The sequence below is a fragment of the Ascaphus truei genome, chromosome 4 (assembly GCF_040206685.1).
Source record: "Ascaphus truei isolate aAscTru1 chromosome 4, aAscTru1.hap1, whole genome shotgun sequence".
NCBI lineage: Eukaryota > Metazoa > Chordata > Amphibia > Anura > Ascaphidae > Ascaphus > Ascaphus truei.
The window spans coordinates 10,205,256-10,225,903 of NC_134486.1; the positions used below are offsets into that span (position 1 = coordinate 10,205,256).

General features: G+C 45.2%; 1 protein-coding gene across 9 annotated transcripts in view; it reads right to left on the bottom strand.

Annotated features, from left to right (window-relative positions):
* DTNB (dystrobrevin beta) overlaps nt 1-20,648 on the bottom strand; it is a 339,918-nt gene that overhangs the window by 128,439 nt on the left and 190,831 nt on the right. The gene's annotated exons all lie outside the window — the stretch shown is intronic.

The following is a 20,648-nucleotide window of genomic DNA, read 5'->3' on the forward strand; positions in this document are numbered from 1 at the left end:
AAATACAGTGCTTAGATAACAGAAAAAAAAGATTACTATAAGTACAGTTACAATAAATGCAGACAAGTTTCTTAAAATAAAAGAACCTAGGCAGAAATGCCTATACTTTAGCACAAGTCATACTGCTGCGGCCAGCTTTAAGCTAACAAATGCCCGTGATTTTCCGGGGCTTTTTTCGGCTGGCACCGAACTTGGCCGTGCGCCAGCCGCATCTCCGCCTCTGCTTCCCCTGATCCTCCACATCCCCCACACATACAGCGTCACGGATGTGCTTTCGGGATGCCGGCGGAACGGAGGCACCAGTGCCGCGCGGCACGCATCGGGGAAAAACTGCGCCTGCACGCGGTTTTAAATTACCCGCAGTGGCGGTCGCTTTAGACTCAGGGCGGCCGCCACTGTAGGTTTTTCCCAGAGAGGTCGCTGCAGTAGAAAAGAATTCACATGGCTGATCCCAAAACACACCTCTGTTAAATTCTGATTTTCTATTCACACATGCCAACCTTTATGCCCAGACCTCTTGCATTGAAACGCACACAAAACCCTCCCCTACCGTAAATCAGATACTTGGTTGACAGTTTTATGACGTAAAAGAAAAAACTCCTTTCTTGCGATGTTTACATTTGATTGAACATATAAAAGATCTCATAACTTTCTGATCATAAAACTTAGACACACTATGAGTCATATCAATAGGCTTAGGCGAGTTTGCTGAATGTATCACAAATTCTGACCGCCCTGCTCCTAAGTTTCAGCGACAAATGGATATCTGTGCCTTGCCACCTCTTAAACCTCAAGAGTTTGGCCTTATTGCATCCATCTCATTGCAACAGTTATGAATATCTATAGGCTATTCTTTATTCTATCCCATGATAGAGGGCTATATTAAATATAGGCTAAATGGCGACCTCTCTCTGTCAGGGGACATATCAAGAAATGAGGGGACATTTTAAGAATGTTAAAGGTTTCTTTGAGGCCGACAGCCCATGATCTGGCTATCGTCCACAGCCTTTCTAAAATATACATTTTGTTTACTTTTAATGGGCCATCAGTGATAGACCCCCAATTACGCCCTCTTTCTAAATCAACACAGACACAGGAAGGGTCTTGACCCGTCATAAAAACTATTGTTGTATTTCTAACACAATTTCTAATCAACATTAACCTGAAGTACCAGATTGATTAAAATACTGAATATACACCGCTATTTTTATTACAGTGGGTAAAAAAAAAAAGTGACGAAAAAACTCCACCAAACAGTGTACAGCAAATAAAAATAGCACCTGTGAGAACATTCACATCTTTCCCCATTATGGCTTAGCAAACCGTGCTTCAAATGCAGCCGGTGATTCTGGGTAATGGCATGAAAATAAGCACAGTGTGTCACTTGCCCAACAGAAAGAGGGAGTGAAGAGGAGGAGACACCAGAGAAGGAAACACTAAAGGAGTTGTTGGATAGGTAAGACGTGAACCAGGAGAAGGCCGAGTCACAGAAGCCAGTGGAGTGGAGTGGAGAGACTCCAGGAGAAGGGGGTGATCAACAGTGTCAAAGGCAGTACAGAGATCCAGGAGAATTACAAAGGATAAGTGACCCTTAGAGATAGCTGTGGGGTGGTCATTTGGCCACTTGCTGGTGCTACCTCTATGGAGTGTAGAGGATGGAAACCAGGTTTCTTTAGAATGGGAGTGATGAGTACATGTTTAAAAGAAAGTGGGAATGTGCCAGAAATGCGAGGTGAGTTAGGGTGGGGATTAGTGTGCAGAAAAGAAGCGGAGATGTGAGGCAATAGGATCAAAGGGGGCAGGTTGTAGGGTGAGATAATGAGGACGACAACCCCCTCATCCCCAATCACAGGGACAAGAAGATGAGGGGAGGTAGGTTGTGATTATAAATTTAGTACAAACAGGCACCTCAAACATATAAACTCAATGATATTCTGTAAATCTGATTTGGAGTCAGTCTCACTGATCTTTAGTATCTCAGAATTCTGAACAATTAACAACTTTACTTTAATGTTATCGGTACGATTATAAAATCTCGTTGCGCCAGTGTTTGAAGTGTTTTAAAAAGTAGTGGTGCTGTTCGACTATAAAAACTGCTTAATTTATTAAACATTGTGGAAAAGCTATTTGGATCATACTTTCGGAAGCTTAATACAAAGATGAAATTTAGAAAAAAAAAACAAGAATGGACAGGTCCTTCCTAAAGTTAGTGTTTAAATAAAAAGTAGTGATAATCTGGGGTCATAAATAAAGTAGAGGTACTGTACTTTGTTCCGCTTGGCACCCTCACACTCCTACCCCTTACTCATGCTACTTACTGTGCAGAAGGATGTATTTCAGGTCCTTGCCACTTTAAAGCGGTTATGTTTTTGAGAATATGGAGGGAAAATAAGCTCCACGTCAAAATCTGCATCAGACGAGAGGAAAAGAAATAGACGGGAAATACGTTGTGTCACACAGTTGGCAGGATGAACAAGAGATTCCTGTAGCAGCTTCCAACTTCGATCGTTCTGCAATATTTGGCTTGATCGTTTGAGAGCCGGATGTGTCTTAATGGTGGTTAAGTACTAATGTGCATCCATGTGGCATACAGCACAATGCTGCTCAGTCCCATTGAATTACCCAGCTGTAATGAGCTGCTAGTGCAATCTCAAAGCACCAGCCCCACACTAAGCAAGTCATTAAAAAGGGGCACACATTCACTTACTTCCTAATTCAAGAAGGGTTTGAGAGCTTTTCAATTTTGGACCGAAAACCAAACTGCACCATGGCAAATGGGTGGAGATTTGGAGTGACAGGATTATAATGAGGGTAGAGGCGTGGGAGAGTGGTAAAAACATGGTGTCAGTGCAGCACAATGTGGGGGTATCTACAGTACTACGTGATCGATGCATTAGGACAGGGATGCGCAAACTGGAGGGCAAAGATTTTTCAGGGGGGGCACGACGGTTGCAGAGGGCCGCGCTCTCCCCACGGCATTTAAATTAAATGCTGGGGGATCGTGTGAGGCCTCATCAACTTCTCCTACTTTGTCTTCGGCGACGCGGGGTTACGTTGCCATGGTAATGTGACCCCGTGACGTCATTTGACGCCGGAGACAAGGAAGGGGGGGGGGGCGCGAGCCGGGAAGGAAAGCAGACAAGGGTGCGCAGGGGGAAAGGTTTGCGCACCCGTGCATTAGAGCAAAACGGGTGCAATTCTGAGACAAAACATCGTAGCCAATGCAAAATCAATACTGATGCTGTACTTGGGATTTTTTCCCTGGATGCATATGGTGCATCTTATTTGCATCTTATTTCCCACAGAACTGCAAATGATACATGTACCCGTATCCAACAGGGACTTAACCGGTCTAAAAAGGCTTCAATAGAAAGCCTGTATCGGTCTGTGGAATCCAGCAGGGAGCTGCTGGGTAATTGCAGCTAGAGACAATTAACCAGACGCCTCTGTATAATCTCTTACCTGCTCTCTGGTGGCTTCTGGTGATGGTTCACCATGGCAACGCGACGGCAAATGACGCATTACAACGTCACATGACGTTGTAATGTCAGAAATGCTGGAGAACAGGTAAAGAGGGGGCGGGGGAGATTAGGGGAGGTTGGGGGGCACAGATAAAAATGTTTGCGCACCCCTGATCTAGAGCACAGAAGGATTGTGATTCCAGCAAGACACCATGAACCAGGCCTCTATCCGAGGGTACAGCGGGCCCAAGAACCCGCCAGAGGGTGGCCCCTCAATGGACACCAACCCAGACAGACGGATATAAATGGCACCCTGCTTACAGGTACCTCTTTGGACTTTGGGGTCATAGGTTGGCAAGAGGCTTATCCTCCCAGCCCTGCAGATAGGGACTGGGAAAGTGGGTTAGCCCTTATAACTCTGTGCCCAGGTCATACATGAAAACGAGAGGTAACTCCCAAGGTACAGTACTACTTCAGGGTAACACATTTTATAAATAAATAATACAAAGGGATAGGATGTTTGTTTGTTTTTGTGTTTCCTTAAACTGTATTGTTTTAAGTGACGGGTGAATAAAAGCCATGGTTTAATTTCCCCAAATCTGTCTCCTTGGTTGTACCTCTGCAGCGTACAAGTCAAAATATAAACAGACATTTTCCTTAAATGACTCTATAATTAATATTCATTAATATTAAGACTGTTGCAGTTTTTATACCATTAACCTACTTTGCTTGCAGGTACTTGCTGAGGCGGGTTATTTTCTGCATGACTGGGGATGGATGATATATTTGCAGAGAAGCAAGTAGTTTATCTTCTATTAGGGCCAGTGAGACACGTAGAACTTTAAAACGATATCAGAAGCATACCAAAGTGTTCCACGGAGAGCCCACCAAGCCACCCTTCCATTACAAACGGCCAAGAAGAAACTGACCAGTAACGACTATATAACACGCTGGGGTTCATTCATACGCAAGGCACACGTTTGAGAGTGTAATCACGCTTTATGTAGAGTGGAACACAGTTATTGTAGACCTACTGTATTGCACTACTTTCCTTCTTGCACTATTGGAACACCTTTCTTTTTTTCTTCTGGGAGTGAAGCCCCAGCCGAAAAGTATGTCGGAATGGGAGTGCTTTGCTGGGACCCCTTCCTCGTTCGCGTATACGACCATTTGTGCATAACATACTGGCTGTTCTTCGGACATCTCATTACCCTGATGTGCTGTGTGCCTCACCTACATCTCTATTACTGGATATCTATACCCATATCAAAGACTCCATCGCTGCAAGCCGAGTATACCTCTTTTCAATATCTTGCATTTTTTATGGTAGGAGGTACGTATATGGGACATTGCTGTTTCAGATGTAAATTTATTTCTGGACACTATTTACTCTGGGATTTTGCCCTCAGGATATACTGTGCTCTCGTTACACTATAGATTTTGTGCAGGTTCTTTTCATACGTTCTGGTACTAGGCCTTTAATAGCTATATATCGCTTATACACTTTTTTTTACTCTTTGCATGACGTAGACCTGTTGTCAGCATAATGGATTTTCACTAACAACTCCCGTACAGCTGCTGATCTGATCCACTGTTTGTCACAACTCGACTATTGGTCATGGCTATTCTGCTGTTAACATGTATTTGTATCATGCTGCTACTTACTTGTGAGATTATTTGTCATTCTGATACTGACCTTTTGACTTACAGTTGTGAAGGTGTATGTACCACTCTCTTGCCATACACTGTGACCAGCCGGTCTTGATGATACAGAGCAGAGCCATATAGAGCAGAGATGGCCAACTGCAGTCCTCAAGGGCCACCAACAGGTCAGGTTTTCAGGATATCCCTGCTTCAGCACGGATGGCACTGATTGAGCCACCTACGCTGAAGCAGGGATATCCTGAAAACCTCAAGATGCGGCAATGCAGAGCACAGCGGAACAACAGGACTCCACAGGACAGCAGCGGTGAGATAAAAAAGATTCTTTATTGACACGTCATGGTGCAGACAGGTATGGGTGCAAGACCTCCTCCTCTTACGCGTTTCACGCCTGTGCGGCGCTTCGTCAGAGAGTGAAGATAGGTGTGCTGTGTTCCCCCTCTTATGCTGGACTAATTGCCTGGACTAGCGTTCAGCCGCCATGACCGGAAACCGGAAGTGACGCGGCTTAGTCTGAAAAACCGGAAGTGACGTAACACAGTATATGCGATTTGGGTGAGTAGTTTACAAACCCTCCATGTAGTCATGGTGATTTCTATGTCATCTCCTCTAGTAAGGAAAGGGGGAGGGATAGTCTAAGGGGAGAAACACAGCACAAATACCTTGCAAAGGTGTATTTAAAGGAAAGTAATTCAAGGTATTACAATAAAAACAAATGTTTGGTTTAAGCTATATACAGAGAACATCTTTAGACACATATGTACATTAGATGAATATGCATGATTTGAATAGTCATGAGATGAGTATATATTGAAACAAACAAACTGGTATTCATAAAGGAATATGCATGATTTAGATGAATACCAGTTTGTGCACTTCTCTAGCTGGGAAACCACAAAGTAACACTGAACACATGTAGTTATAGATCGACATGATTGAGATCCCCCTCACTCTGGGTCCACTAAAATTTGATCTGGAATCTTCCATCCCCAAATTATTAACCCCACAGTGAAATCCCTATTCACTATGACTACTAGGGTAAGGATTCACCTTCTACAAAGTATCCTTATCTAGAGACATATTAGACACCTTCTACAAGGTGGGTGTGGCTTAACAATTGTCTTAATTACTTTGCAATATATATGTAGCCCTTTCTCTGACGCTCCCAAAGAGACTACTGGTCACTGTACACAACCTGTGGCTCCAGGAGATCTGAACCTCCGCTAGCTGGGAGCCTGGGGTAACACTTATAGCGCAGCGCCTCCACTTACCCAGGATCCCCGTGATGTGAGATTCCCCTGGGCAAGAAACATACCACAGCACACATATGAATGCAACCAGTTTTACTGTAACGCAATAATACCTTATCACTTTATCATATTAATTCACACATAGCATATAACCTAACACATAACCTATAACACTATCCTTAGCAGCAACGCCTAACACCCTAATAACTGATACCGTCCTTATAACGGTAGTGGCTTAGCCACGCTCCTAATGAGTACTGTCTCTGTCCCGCCACCGCGTGCTCCACGCCGTGTCCCTGTACGGTAATGTATTTGTAAAGGCTCAGTCCTTTGGCCACTTCGCTGAGTGTCCCCAAAGAGTTACGCCTAAGGCGGGATCAGCGCCTGTTGACCGGTGTTAGTGCACTTGATGTAAGTAATACCTTCCGGTCACGGCGGTGACCGGCAACAGCTTCGAAAAGGATCCGTCGATCCGACACGTGGCCTCCAGATATCACGGTGTCCAGCCGTCTGGTCCCAGATGACTGCAACCGCCGCAACTCTGTGCTTTGTCCCTAACTGGTACTCAGTAAGGGATGGCGTTCCTGTCCCTATAGGGCTTCCCTGCAGCACTGCAACCTATGGTAACTTTAGGGATACTCCTAGGGGCCTGCGGGGAAGAACTGTCCTATGCAGGCGGGTCACTGACCCCCTGCACCCACACTACCTCTCCCTTCACCTCCCGGATCCCCTCTCACTAGCTTCTCTGCTTAACCTGCGACAGCTGCACTGCACTAAACCCAATACCAGGAGCAACCGCACTGCATTCAACCTGGTACCTGCAGCAACTGCACTGCACTCAACCTAGTGTCTCCTTGTCAGCGCACACAGCACTGACAGCTGTGTCACTGACAAGACTACACACCCACACACACACCTAAGGACAGGGTCCCTACCTTAGGGGCCTTCCCTCAGCACCTATCCACTACCCTAATAGGGATTGGGGCCTGCCTGGCTCCTGGGGATTATCTTACCTGGTGTAGGAGCCACTTGCTCCCTACACCCTGCCTCTCCCTTCCTGCTCCCAGCTCCAACTGCCGTTCCTAAGCCCGCGAAAAAGTATCTATCTCCCCTTGCTGAGAATCATTGGCCACTCGGGGACACCTGGGGTATTTGGCCCTAAACCTCATGGGACTTGTAGTCCTGTGGAGGCCTCTGTAGCATTGGGGCCGTGTGCGCGCTTGTCCTGCGCATGCGCGAGTCCCTGATGACCGCCGCAACCCCCGCACCTTACTGCGCATGCGCAACCACTGCGCATGTGCGCGCAAACTGTCATGGCGGCCCCCGCTAGCCAGGTGCGCCGCAGAGCCTCGGAGCACTCCCTGCTCCGGCCCCTACCTTCTCGTCGTGCTGGCGGGTCCGTCGCTGCCTCCGGCGGCACCCGCGACCACTTTGCACGCAAGGAGGAGGGTCTCTGGGACCAAAACGAGAACCGGGGCTACATATACATAGACTAACTGCAACATTTCTCTTAAGGACCATTACTAGGATTAACCCCATAACTCCCTGTAGGAACCATGCACCTAATTAAGTAACATAGCACACCCCTACGGGTGCTACATATACATATATACTCCCATATTTATAGAGACTCATTTATAAGCAGTCTGACAGAGAGTGAGTCACACAATTAGTCTCTTACAGACTGAAGCTGTGTGACACACACACACACACACACACACACACACACACACACACACACACGAGAAAACACAGCAGTCCCTTCATCTCCCATTACCCTCCTGCAGCATAATAGGATAATATGGAGCAGCCCGGCTACTGTATATCTCAAAGTGAAAATCTCTTGTAAACTTCGTAATTAGATTATCATTTTTAATATGGAAAACAGTCTCAATAAATTTATATCATATTTGATCTCCCTACTGAGATTGACAATATATTTGTTAAGCTCTCTGCTTGTAGAGAAATCAGCAATACATTGCAGAGCAAAGCTGTTCAATGTTTTCAAAAGCAAGTCAGTAAACAAGTCACAGGTGATGTCTTCTATTTATACTTGTTCATTTCATGCACATCCGCAAGGCATAAATATTACTGGTCTAACACAAGTTAGTTGCTGATCGAATGTCACCAGCAGAAATTACCTTTCAGACTCCATCTCCGTGCTGCAAACAAACCAGAGACATCCTGCACAGTTACGTTTGAAACATAAAACACCCTACTAAAATAATTACCCCACATTCACAGGTCATTTTAAATGCCAGTTAATATTTTAGTGTGGGCTTGACTCCAGGCATTTTTCAGTTGTGTAATGTACCTACAGTATAGCATACTGAATATAAATGAGGGTTGCCATGCATTTAGCAGTTTTTTTGCCCAGGGTCTGTGCAAGGGTATCCAGTGCCCTAGGCAAACCTTCAGCACACAATCAATCAACTTTCAGGGGGGAAAGCTGCCATGATGTCATGTCAACCGCAAAATATTTTATACCCAATAGATTTCTCTCCCCCCCTTCCCCATCCTTCTCTCCCTCCCCTCCCCCCGCCCATTTCAATTAAAAATGCCAGGCTGCGGTCTTGAGGTGAAGAAGGGGAGAGGACCTGTGCTGAGGCAGCGGCGAACCGCTGGGGCGTCCTCCTCCCATGGCCGCCATCCCCCACTCCCGAAGCCCTGCTCTGCTAAAACCACCCGTCCTTGTTGTTGTCCTCCACTCCCCAAGAAGTGTAGCTCTAGGCGATCGCCTAGGTCGCACTGGCCCTCTTATATGCCATGGCATAGGACAACTTCCAGCCAACTCAAGCGAATAAACCAGAAGAGATCTTAGGACCACTTCGTGAGCCTTAATGTTACACCACTAAGCATACACATCATACCTTGCATCTTTTATGTGGTCCCATAACTCTACTGTATCATTACTGTACATTGCACACTATACTATAAATGTGGATGCCTTCTATATAACTACTAACACACACATGATCTATGCTGAAGCAGGAGGAATATTTTTGTGAGGCCATGGTAGCCTCCATGCTGATTTCCCCTCACCACAACATATAAAGCTATGCAAGTGTTCGTGTGTTTCTATGTCTGTATAATTTAATGATCAGAACAATTAGGCCAAAAGAAAATAAGCAAATCTGGTGATGGAGATGCGCCAACAAAAGCGATGGGAACAAGCTATTAAATACTGAAGAACTCAAACAAAATAAAGCAAAAAAAGATTACACAGTGATGATACGTTTCTAATACTGTATAATCATTTTACTAAACAAATCCACCACAAAGGGAAGCAATAAGCATCAACGCAGGCACCTTAAGGGAGCTATCAGCAAAGATACAATCGTTTAGAAAGCGTTGCCCTATTCAATATGCAGTGATGCCAGTTGTCCCGGTCATTGAAGACCTCTATCCATTAGAATGGGGCCAAAAGCTTTCCCAGACAAGTAAATGCAGCTTCAGAAATTCTGAAAAGGGGATTATGCGCACTGGTGCAATGTGTTAACACCGTGAATCCCCCTGTTAGACCCTGTCTCCAAGCGCCAATGTATGTTATCACCGGATCTGGGTGTGATACTCTGCATCTGCATTTAGTGAATCTCCCCTTTTGTGGTGTAACAGCATAATATACTGTATATTATAATATTCAATATCTGTACTACTAAAATGTTAATGCATGCCCTCAGTCTCTCCCACCTGGGCCACTGCAACCTTCTTCTAAATGGCCTCACTGCCAAGCGGCTCTTTACTCTTGAATCTATTCAAAATGCTGTTGTTGTGAGGATAACCTCACTCTCCTCTCAAGGCACATCTTCTCTCTATGCCTCATGTCACTGCAGCCCTCTCGCGCCTACAACCTCTCACATGCTCTGAGCTCCCTTCCTCCCAATGCGCATCACACACCTCTCTAGCTTCAAAACCCATAAAAAAAAATTAACATGATCAACAAAGCATTGCCCACTACTAACTAAACAACTTTATGCACTTATACACAGTCTAACCCAGCGGTGCGCAAACTTTTTGAGCTGCAGCCCCCGTCCTGGGAGCCGCAGCGTTCGTGGCCCCCCCCTCTCCCAATGTCTCTGTGTCAAATGACGCCGCGGGTCATGTGACGTCACGTGAGTCCATCGTGTCATTTGACGAAGACCGGTTGGCAGGTAAGGGAGTTACAGGGGCCTCACGCCTCCCCCGGCATTTAACTTAAATGCCATGGGGTAGAGCGCGGGGCCTCTGTAACCGCCCGCGTCCCCCTCTAGAAATTCTCCCGCCCCCCAGTTTGCGCAGTGCTGCTCTAACCAATCTACTCCCACTGTTTCTGTTGGCCTCCCCACATGCCGATTTCATTTTAAATTCTTCTGGTCTGGGACACATTTTTGTAAAAATGATAAAGCACTAGCTGGTGGCAGCTATGTATATAAATGTATATATGCATACATACAATTCTCAGAAATGGGTTGAAAATGGTTCAAAGAACTTGACATGGAAAATATCCCATTCAAGCACTCTCACTTCCTTTGCCCCTTCATTTTTTTTGATTGAACAGAATAAAAGACTTCTCTATTTTTTCTTTTTAGTTCTGTGCAATAGCTCTCTAATGAAACTGTAACTGCTTTTAAATACATAGATTATTTTTAGAGGAAAACAAAAGTTTCAAGCAGGCTTCGATTCAAGAAAATAAAAAGTAACTCGCCTACCACGGTTATGCATAACAGTATGAATTACTGGCCTACATGAACAAAATGTCATTCTCTCCATGATACATAGTACATACTAACATTGTATAAAACTCCTCAGTCACCACCCAGAACTCCCCCCCTCTAACACATACACCTAACCACACAGAAGCCCTCCATGACCATAAAGACCCCTTCACCCCCTCCTTCCCCCACATGATAAATACCCTTCCCCTCGCCTCTCCAAATGATGCAGGAAGGATTAAACTTAATCAACCATTATTGGGTTTGACTCCTGTCCGGTATTATTGTTGACTCCTGAGTCCGTCACAGGACTGTAATTAAGGCACCAAACTGCAACGCACAGACAGCATGAGTGATATAGCTGTCAATCAACGTAGTAGCATCCAAAGTCCCGCCCCACAACGCCTTGCAACGGAGGACACAAGGCATTGTAGGGCACATGTTTGTTCTAAGAAACATAGAAAACAGGATAGGAAAGCTATTTACAGAAAGCATTGAGCAGTCAATGAAAGGAAAATAAACTTGAGGGTTGGAAAGCTCTGTACATTATCGATGTTGGTCCCCTAAAAGGTATTACAACCGACAATTCATCTACATTTCTCCAGGGTCAATACACCTTGAGGATCTCTGAACTACCAAAATAAACAAAACAGAGAATGTGGTACTCCCTCAAAATGGAGAAATTAACAACTATCCTCATAGATAGTGCACTAAATTCTCTAAAACCTGGCAACTCTAGCTGATATATGCCAGTTTCCCGACGGCGGGGCAGCCCCCTCACACACGGCATTTAATTCCTGCGTAGCACCCTCCCTATGGGCCCGCTGAACTCGCCTTGCAGTTAAGTCACTCTATATAGTGCTTTCCATTGTTGTGATTAAAGCTCTCTGAGTTCCGAGAACGTAGTCTGTGCCTAATGTATCCAATGCTTTTAAAATCTTCACTTCCTGTGTGTGGTAAAGTTATCGCTATACACCAAACCCCCTCAATCTTTTTTTATTTTGTACCCCTTTACACCCCCCCCCCCACCACTGTATTTTACAATGTCAAAAAAAACTACAAGTAAAAAAATATATATTTAAAAAAAAAACAAAAAACTTATTTTAGTGTGAAGTCACAGAACTACTGTAAAAAAAAGTTCCCAGGCGTATTTACTTACAATTATGTCACTACAGCTCTTAATTGTGTTCTGGTTGAAAAAATGATCAAGCTATTGAAAAATTTCCAGTTAAATATGAAAGAGATTAAAGTCTATTAACATCTACTATATATTTCTGAAAGCATTGTATGTATGTATGTATGTTTCCCTGGTGTGTTCCCTGTCCCTAGCGGCAATCTCATTGGTCCCTTGCCCCGCCCGCCCCCACACACCTCTCATTGGCCTCACACACTCACACCACCCCCTTGGCCCGCCCCCCACACCTCTCATTGGCCTCACACACTCACACCACCCCCTTGGCCCGCCCCCTCACACACTAACACCACCCCCTCACACACTGACACCACCCCCTTGGCCCGCCCCCCACACCTCTCATTGGCCTGACACACTCACACCACTGTTTCAAGGTCCCCTTGGCCCGCCCCCGCACACCTCACCACTGCCTCACTCTCCCAGCCCTCACTGAGCTTTGGGAACGCACCTAACTCTCACTGCTCTGGGAGACGACGCTTCACAGCTCTCATCTCTGAACGCACTTAAACCCTCTCACCTCTCAACGCACTAAACCCTCACCGGCTGCTACCACCAAAAGGAATCAGGTACAGGCTCTCTATATACCAGTATATTGTGTAAGTACCTGAAAACCACCTTCAGCCTCATGCGACACACTGCTTCACCGGAAAAATAAAGCCTTCCTGTCGGCACCAAATTAATTCATATACCGTGCAACACAACACTCCAAAAACACTCCGGTGCCACACAAACCCAACCCACCCCCCCACAAACCCCACACCCCCCCACAAACCCCCCCACCACCACAAACACCCCCCCCGACTCACCTTCAGCCTCATGCGACACACTGCTTAACCGTTAAAATAAAGCCTTCCTGTCGTAAACCCCGTTATAACGCGGTCAAGGAAAATACAAAATGGCCACCGTATCAGCGCATCTTCACCCCTTCACCCCGCGGGACAGGAGATGGGAGGGGGGATGCCCCTCCGGTTACCGCTCCCCCCTGTCACCGCGTGACAGCCCGCGGGACAGGAGATGGGAGGGGGGATGCCCCTCCGGTCACCGCTCCCTCCTGTCACCGCGTGACAGCCCGCGGGACAGGAGATGGGAGGGGGGATGCCCCTCCGGCCACCGCTCCCCCCTGTCACCGCGTGGCAGCCCGCGGGACAGGAGATGGGAGGGGGGATGCCCCTCCGGTCCCGGCTTCCCCCTGTCACCGTGTGACAGCCCGCGGGACAGGAGATGGGAGGGGGGATGCCCCTCCGGTCCCCGCTTCACCTTCTCCCCACCGTTGTCCCCGCTGCCTGCGCAGGAGGAGGGGGGGGGAGCGGGTGTTGGTGCTGGTGTGTGTAAGTGTGTGAGAGTGTGTGTGAGTGTCTGTGAGTGTGTGTAAGTGTCTGTGTGTGAGTGTGTGTAACTGTGTGTGTCTGTGAGTGTTTGACAGTGTGTGTGAGTGTGTGAGAGTGTGAGAGTGTGTGAGTGTGTGAGTGTGTGAGTGTGTGAGAGTGTGAGAGTGTGAGAGTGTGTGTGAGTGTGTGTAAGTCTGTGTAAGTGTCTGTGACTGTGTGAAAGTGTGTGTAAGTGTGTGTGTGTGTAAGTGTGTGTAAGTGTGTGTAAGTGTGTGAAAGTGTATGAAAGTGTGTGAAAGTGTGTGAAAGTGTGTGTGAGTGTGTGTGAGTGTGTGTGAGTGTGTGTGAGTGTGTGCAAGAGTGTGTGAGTGTTTGTGACTGTCTTAACATTCACATGACATTAACAGTTTACAATACAACATTTACACATACTTATTCACGGTTCACATCCCGGGCAACGCCGGGTCTCTCAGCTGGTAGCTTCTATATGTATCCACTTTCATCACAATTCATCTCAGAAAAATCCTTGTTCAACAAACCCGATTTTGTTGTATTCTCTAGTGCACCAATGAGAACACAGGGCATGTCAAAAAAGGCAAGCAAAAAACATCGCTGCGATTTCAGGCATGAGGCAAAAGAAAACTAAATCCCTTAAAGACTGAAAACACATATGCTGACTGGAACATTTAAGAGAGCCGTTTACAGTAAGGACAAATGCAGACCAACTCATGAGCTCCATGCAATGCTGTCGTCACTCGAAAAAGAAAGTGTCTGTACAAACTGTAAGAGAAATATGTTTATAAATATATTTTGGTAAGCGCTGAACCAAAGTATTATGAAATGGGAAGAAAAAGTCTACTACCACACATGGATGAACAGGCTGCTAGCATTTAACATGGTGCAAAGTGATGGGCTGCTTTGTTGGTGCAAAGCGATGGGCTGCTTTATTGAAGCCTGTATCCTAGCAACCACAATATTCATGGAGTATTGTGGATGAAATGAACAGAACTTTCTCATTAAGGAAGAAAAACAGTCGTCGATTTCTGATCCAGACCAGTGTTTTTCTACAGGGGTTCCCTTGGATTCCCCAGGCATCCCTGTCATTTCCAAGTCCTTTGAAAATGGTAGCATATACAGAGGAATTTACAATGCATCTGATCTCAGATGCGCTATTAGAGAGGGTTGGGGTTCCTTACAATGCATCTGATCTCAGACGCGCTATTAGAGAGGGTTGGGGTTCCTTACAATGCATCTGATCATAGACGCGCTATTACAGAGGGTTGGGGTTCCTTACCATGCATCTGATCACAGACGCGCTATTAGAGAGGGCTGAGGTTCCTCAGAATTTCACAATATAATTATACAGTAGTATTCGTTAATCCAAAAAAGGTTTAAAAAAAAACAACAAAAAAACAGATCTAGACTGTTGAGATGTATGAAACACATTTTTCACATTCATGCATGATGGACAATGTGCAGAAAGTCAGAATGACAGCACCACAAGATCACAGTAGCTCTCAACACCAGATAATTATCTATTGCACCTTGCGTATTATAACAACTGCTTGTATAGAAAAGGGAATGCTCCGAAAGCACCACACTTACATATGGATCGCTGTGTAATATTTTATACAAGGAGCGTCTTTCATACATCATGTAACAGATTGTATGCACCATCCATTATTTAAATCCCATATACAGTAGGGTGTTATGCTAGAATAAGACAGTGATACCACAACATATCCAAGTATCAGAGTTTCCATTGGAATAATTGTCCTTCTACACAAATAATGTATTAATTACCCAAATTCTTGCAGTACAAAAGCAATACAGGAATGTATTGCGCAGGCTGAGTAAATAAGGGTGTCTTGAGCAGCCATAAAATATAATACATTTACCTTGCTAACTAGTACTTCCCTGGCAGATGGGGCTATAAATGCCAACTCCAATCCTCAAGGGCCACAAACAGGTCAGGCTTTAAAGATTTCCCTGCTTCAGCACAAGTGGCTCAGTGATTAACAGTCAATGACCGAGTCTCCGATTGAGTCACCTGTGCTGAAGAAGGGATATCCTTAAAACCTGTTAGTGGCCTGGAGGACACGAGTTGGACACCACTGCACTTTGCGATTGCTGTACTGTTATGTTGCAGTAATGTGTCCAGCTCAGGGTGACAACCTGAAGCCCGGGCTAGCAGCAGAACTTGCTCAAAAAAACGTCCTACTCAGCAGTTACTAAATATTCAGCTCTACAGACATGAAAACTTTGTCCATATTTACACACAAATGCTCCACTTTAATACTTATACAGTGGATTTCAGACTAAAATCTGCCCCATCTTGTGAACACCAAGGTAGTTATCCAGCCATTGCTGAATAAGAACCCCATATATTATGTTTCAGTGCTCCTCTTAGTGAGGCACATCCCAAACTATTCCTACAGGTACAAGTTTGAAATTTAAAGGAGTACTCCAAGCTATTTTTTATTTTCTCCAATAAAATTGAAGCAGGGGTCTCCAGAGCTGAACATCATTCATTTCACATCTGGGACCACCTGCTCCCCAAGATGCAGGCTTCCATAGGTGCTGCCGATGCTCCATGATTTTGAAATCCTCCACAGCACGCGGGCCAATAGGAAGCCACGATGGACGGCATCACGCCTTCCCATTCCGATATAAGACTACATAATGTTGACCAAGTTGGGGTTGTCCCTCTGTGCACCTTCATTTGTAAGTATCTAGGGAAGTAGGGGGTACTCAGAGCTGAAATTAACACAGTTCTTCTCCAGAGATCCCCTGCTTCATTTCTAGAAGCACCTTTAAAAAAAGGCACATTTTTATAGTTCTGTGTAACGGGCGGCCTTGTACATGTGGTCAGGAAGGAGCTCACACACCACTTTTCTTGAAACGAAAGTTCTTTATTCCCCGTATCAGGGGTTGCAGCAAGTCGGCAACAAAACAAAACAGTCTAACTTACATAGCATACGTCTGCATACCAACCGGACAGTACCTAATCGCTGGTATCCAAAAGGCAGCTCAGGCTCTCCCTTGACAGGCTCTCTGCAGCCTGTTCCCTCACAGGTCGAGAGCAAAATGAGAGTTTGGGAAGTTTGCTGTCTGATTTTTAAACCTCCCCTTTCCAATCAGCTTGCAAACCTACAAGTTTTAACCCTATACACTCCCTCACAGTCTGATTTTAATAATTATTCTTGAATGTTTTGGTTAGCTTCCTACACTAGAGCAGACGTTCCCAACTCTAGTCCACAAGGACCACTAACAGTGCAAGTTATAAGTATACCCCTTCTTGAGTACAGGTGGTTCAGTCAAAATGATTGGGCCATGTGCTAATGAGAGGTTAGCCTTAAAACCTGCCCTGTTAGCGGTCCTACCCCGAGGACTGGAATTGGGAACCTCTGCACTAGAGCATTCTAAAAAGATCCAATTGTGTCCTCATACGTTCTTGCATATTTTTGTGATAATAAACTGTTGTCTGGTTCTTCTTATAGTATCATTTTGATTCCCAATGATTTAATTCATGCCAAGGAAAACTTCCATAAACAAGGTGTTAAATACCTTTAAAAGAGCAGTTAACTTCTCTGTTCTTTTAATTCCCAAAACTTTTTTTTGGAGGGATTGTAGTTTTAATGAGAACTTTTCGAAACATTCATACGATCATTAGTCACCTTTCCCACTGAATTACTGCCTACGGAAATTTGGAGAAAACAAATCTATAAAGCCTTTTATTATGATCAAGCTGCTTTTGTGTTTAGACTATCTTTCCGGTGAGATTTCCAATAAGAAAAAATATAATTCCTCCAAATTACTTTCACTACAAGAAAGGAAATGATGACTGTGTAACTTGCTCACTGGGTGTAAGGGATCGGGGGACACGTTCCCCACGGCGTGTGTCCCCCCGCTCCGGCTCGGAACACCGCTGGGTTCCTACCTCCTCCGGTCGGGCGCCGCTCCGGCGCACGCCATCTCTGCCTGCACGCTGCCGGGTCGCACGCGCACCCGATCCTTTCTGCCTGCTCCACGCACAGCTGGCCCCGCCCCCCGCAGGACCCTATTTCACTCTCCACCACTCACCTGGCTTGCCTCTCCTCTAGGTACCTGAGCCTATCCCTGGGCACACCTCCGCTCCACCTCTACCCCTTATTGGTCCACCTAGATATTTTACCCCAGTCTGCCCTCTCCTTCCTCGCTCTGCATAGTTTCTTGTGGCTCTTGTTGTTCGGAGTTCTATGCCTGGCTCTCCACTGTGTTTCAGCTCTCGCTCGCTCGCTCCTGCATGGGGCAGTCTGCTACATACAGATCATCAATAAAGATGCCCTTGTTAAAGAAACCCCCACTGTGTGAGTGTGAGATTACTCTACAGTGGCAGTCACCACCGGGAAGGAGTTCCTCACCAGGACCATCTCCCTGCGGAAGCATAGATCCTGATGAGGTGGAGGCGCTGCACATGATGTAAGTTGGACTCGCACCCACTACCTCAGCTACCTGTCCTGATGACATCCCCTAATACCATCAAGCGGGAGACTCAGGAGTCCTGTTACATGCAGGTGCACCACCATACACGATCACGTAATGGGGACCGGTTAGACCACACGGGCCAATATGAGATTGGGTGGGTCAGACAATGGGGTCCACCCGTTACACAGTTAAAAAAAACTTTCCAAAAATTTATTCACATATACACTAAGCAAAAGGACAAGCATTAGAATGTAATGCTCTTTGATACTTCAGATTCAAAGTATAACAGCTAGGCAATGTGACGCATATGCCTCTATAGTAATATCCAATGAATAACTACACATCCTATAATATAGACTTCAATATTTTCTAAAAAGAAACCTCACCTGTACATACATAAGTAGTGATTATTTTGTCCAGACTCAATGTTTATGATAATAAACCTAACATCACATCCCGTATGTTAGTGAGGTGAATTTCCCTATTCCCCCCCCCATTACTTCCCTTTCTTGCCCCCCCCCCAATTCCTTCCCTTTCCCTTCCTCTCCCCCCAATTCCTTTCATTTCACCCCCACTCCCTCCTCTTTTACTTCCCCTCATCCCCCTTCTTATAGTAAGCGCGACGAAAAATTTGGAAGCCGGGTAAATTTGATTTTTTAGAGACAGTCGCCACATGTGACTGTCTCTAAACCAATCAAATTGCGTGGCCCGCCCCTTTTAGTGATGTCACTGGCCTTGTCACCAGCACCATCGCTAAAAATCAAATTACAACTTTCGCTGGTGGCGACGGCGACAGGTGATGTCATCGATTGCGTCGCCAGCACTATAAGCACGGCCTTATGTCCTTCGGAATTTCAGTTCCTTGCTTATTTGATCATTCATTTTGCCATTGATATTTGCAGGTTCAATCCCATTTTTCCTGTTTCTTCCAATGTTGTGTGAAATATAGTTTAGAACATCTTCATCATCCATTTGATCTCTTCATAGAGAACATTCCTGTAAGGTTATTTTTCGTTGGTATTTGGTACCTTCCAGATTAATCTATCCTATAGCCTAAGACAGATGTTGGCGTAACTGTTCCAAGGAAGGTTCATTTTTTCATATACTGTATGGTGGTCTTGCTCCAAAATACAAACCATTTGGATACACGTTTAAGAAATCATAAAGGAAATTACAGGTGTTAGTCTCCAGTTGGATCCTTAGAGGTTTTGTTGGGTGTAGTGGATGTGGATAAAAAGTAATCACACATTTACTATTAGCCAAATGGAAAGAATAACCCAACGCTTGAAGTGTTAAAGTGATATCCAAGTGTTGAATAAATGGCTGCTCTAAAACCCAGTAAATTAAATTAACCTCTAAATTCCACATTTAAAATGGTGTGGAAAAAACTAGGGGAGCGCCAAAAAAATAAAAAAAATAAAGTGCACATTTTGTGCACAATACAATAAAGAGTGTGGTCAGTCCCAGGCCTTTAGGGTGTCCGCACCAAAAAGAAACCCATACCACGTCCATATCCTAAGTATTAAGTGTGAGTGTCCGTTTAAAGCTTATTTGTGTGTACCAATATATCCTGCCTGATCTGCACCATGGGATCTGTTTTTTCTGTTTCCTATAATCCTGGGAGGAAGATTAAAGTTTTCTGAAGCTGAACAAGAGCGTGAGCTTCAAAGCAGCACATGGTTACATTATCTATATCTATTTACTCACATGCAGTAGCACTGATATTTATGCACGTTTGCATTGCAATTTGCACAAGTATTCTAATTATATGGTAATATAAGTTATCCACATATCACCATTATATATATGCACTTATTGTATTGTGCACAACATTTGCACTTTATTTATTTAATGATTTGAGCGCTCCCTTCGTTTTTTCCAAAACTATTTAAATTAGCCGCCAGATTGTGCATTGCTTCTAACTGGAAGAAAGTATCGGCACCAAATATGACACAACGGTTGACTAGAACATGGGAGATATGTGCTTTACAGAGCATACCTTTTTCTAAAAAAAAAAAAAATTCTCGAAATTTATGGATATTTGCTTTCCTTTCTTATCTTATTTGGAAATACATAACTCTTATCATAACGAGACCAGATAATGCTGGGAGTTATAGTATATGTGTGTGTGTGTGTGTGTGTATATATATATATATATATATATATACAGTGCTCGACAAACCCGGTCGCCCACTCGCCAGGTGCGAACGGAAATTGGCCCGTGGCCAGCTACTTTTCCCCCCTGCTCTGCGCAAATTTTAAAAAAATTAAAAAAAAAAAATAACAAAAAAAATATCCTCCTGGCTGATTGGCCAATTGGTCGTGACGCGGAATGGAGCCCTTCTCTGCAGGGGTAATGGCTTCTCCTCGCGCGCGCGGTCCGTCTCCGTCTCCTGCCCGCGCTTCCCTCCTCATCCCCTCCAGTCTCCGCTCCTGTCGGGCAAGAGATGACAGCAGGGGATTTCTCCCCCCATCTCCCCCCCCCTGCCCCGCTTGCCCTCCGGTTCTGCTCCTGTCCCTGTGGCTGCTTGCGCGGGGCAGGAGATGACAGTGGGCGATGTTCCCCCGTCCCGGTTGCCCTACGGTCCCCGCTTTCC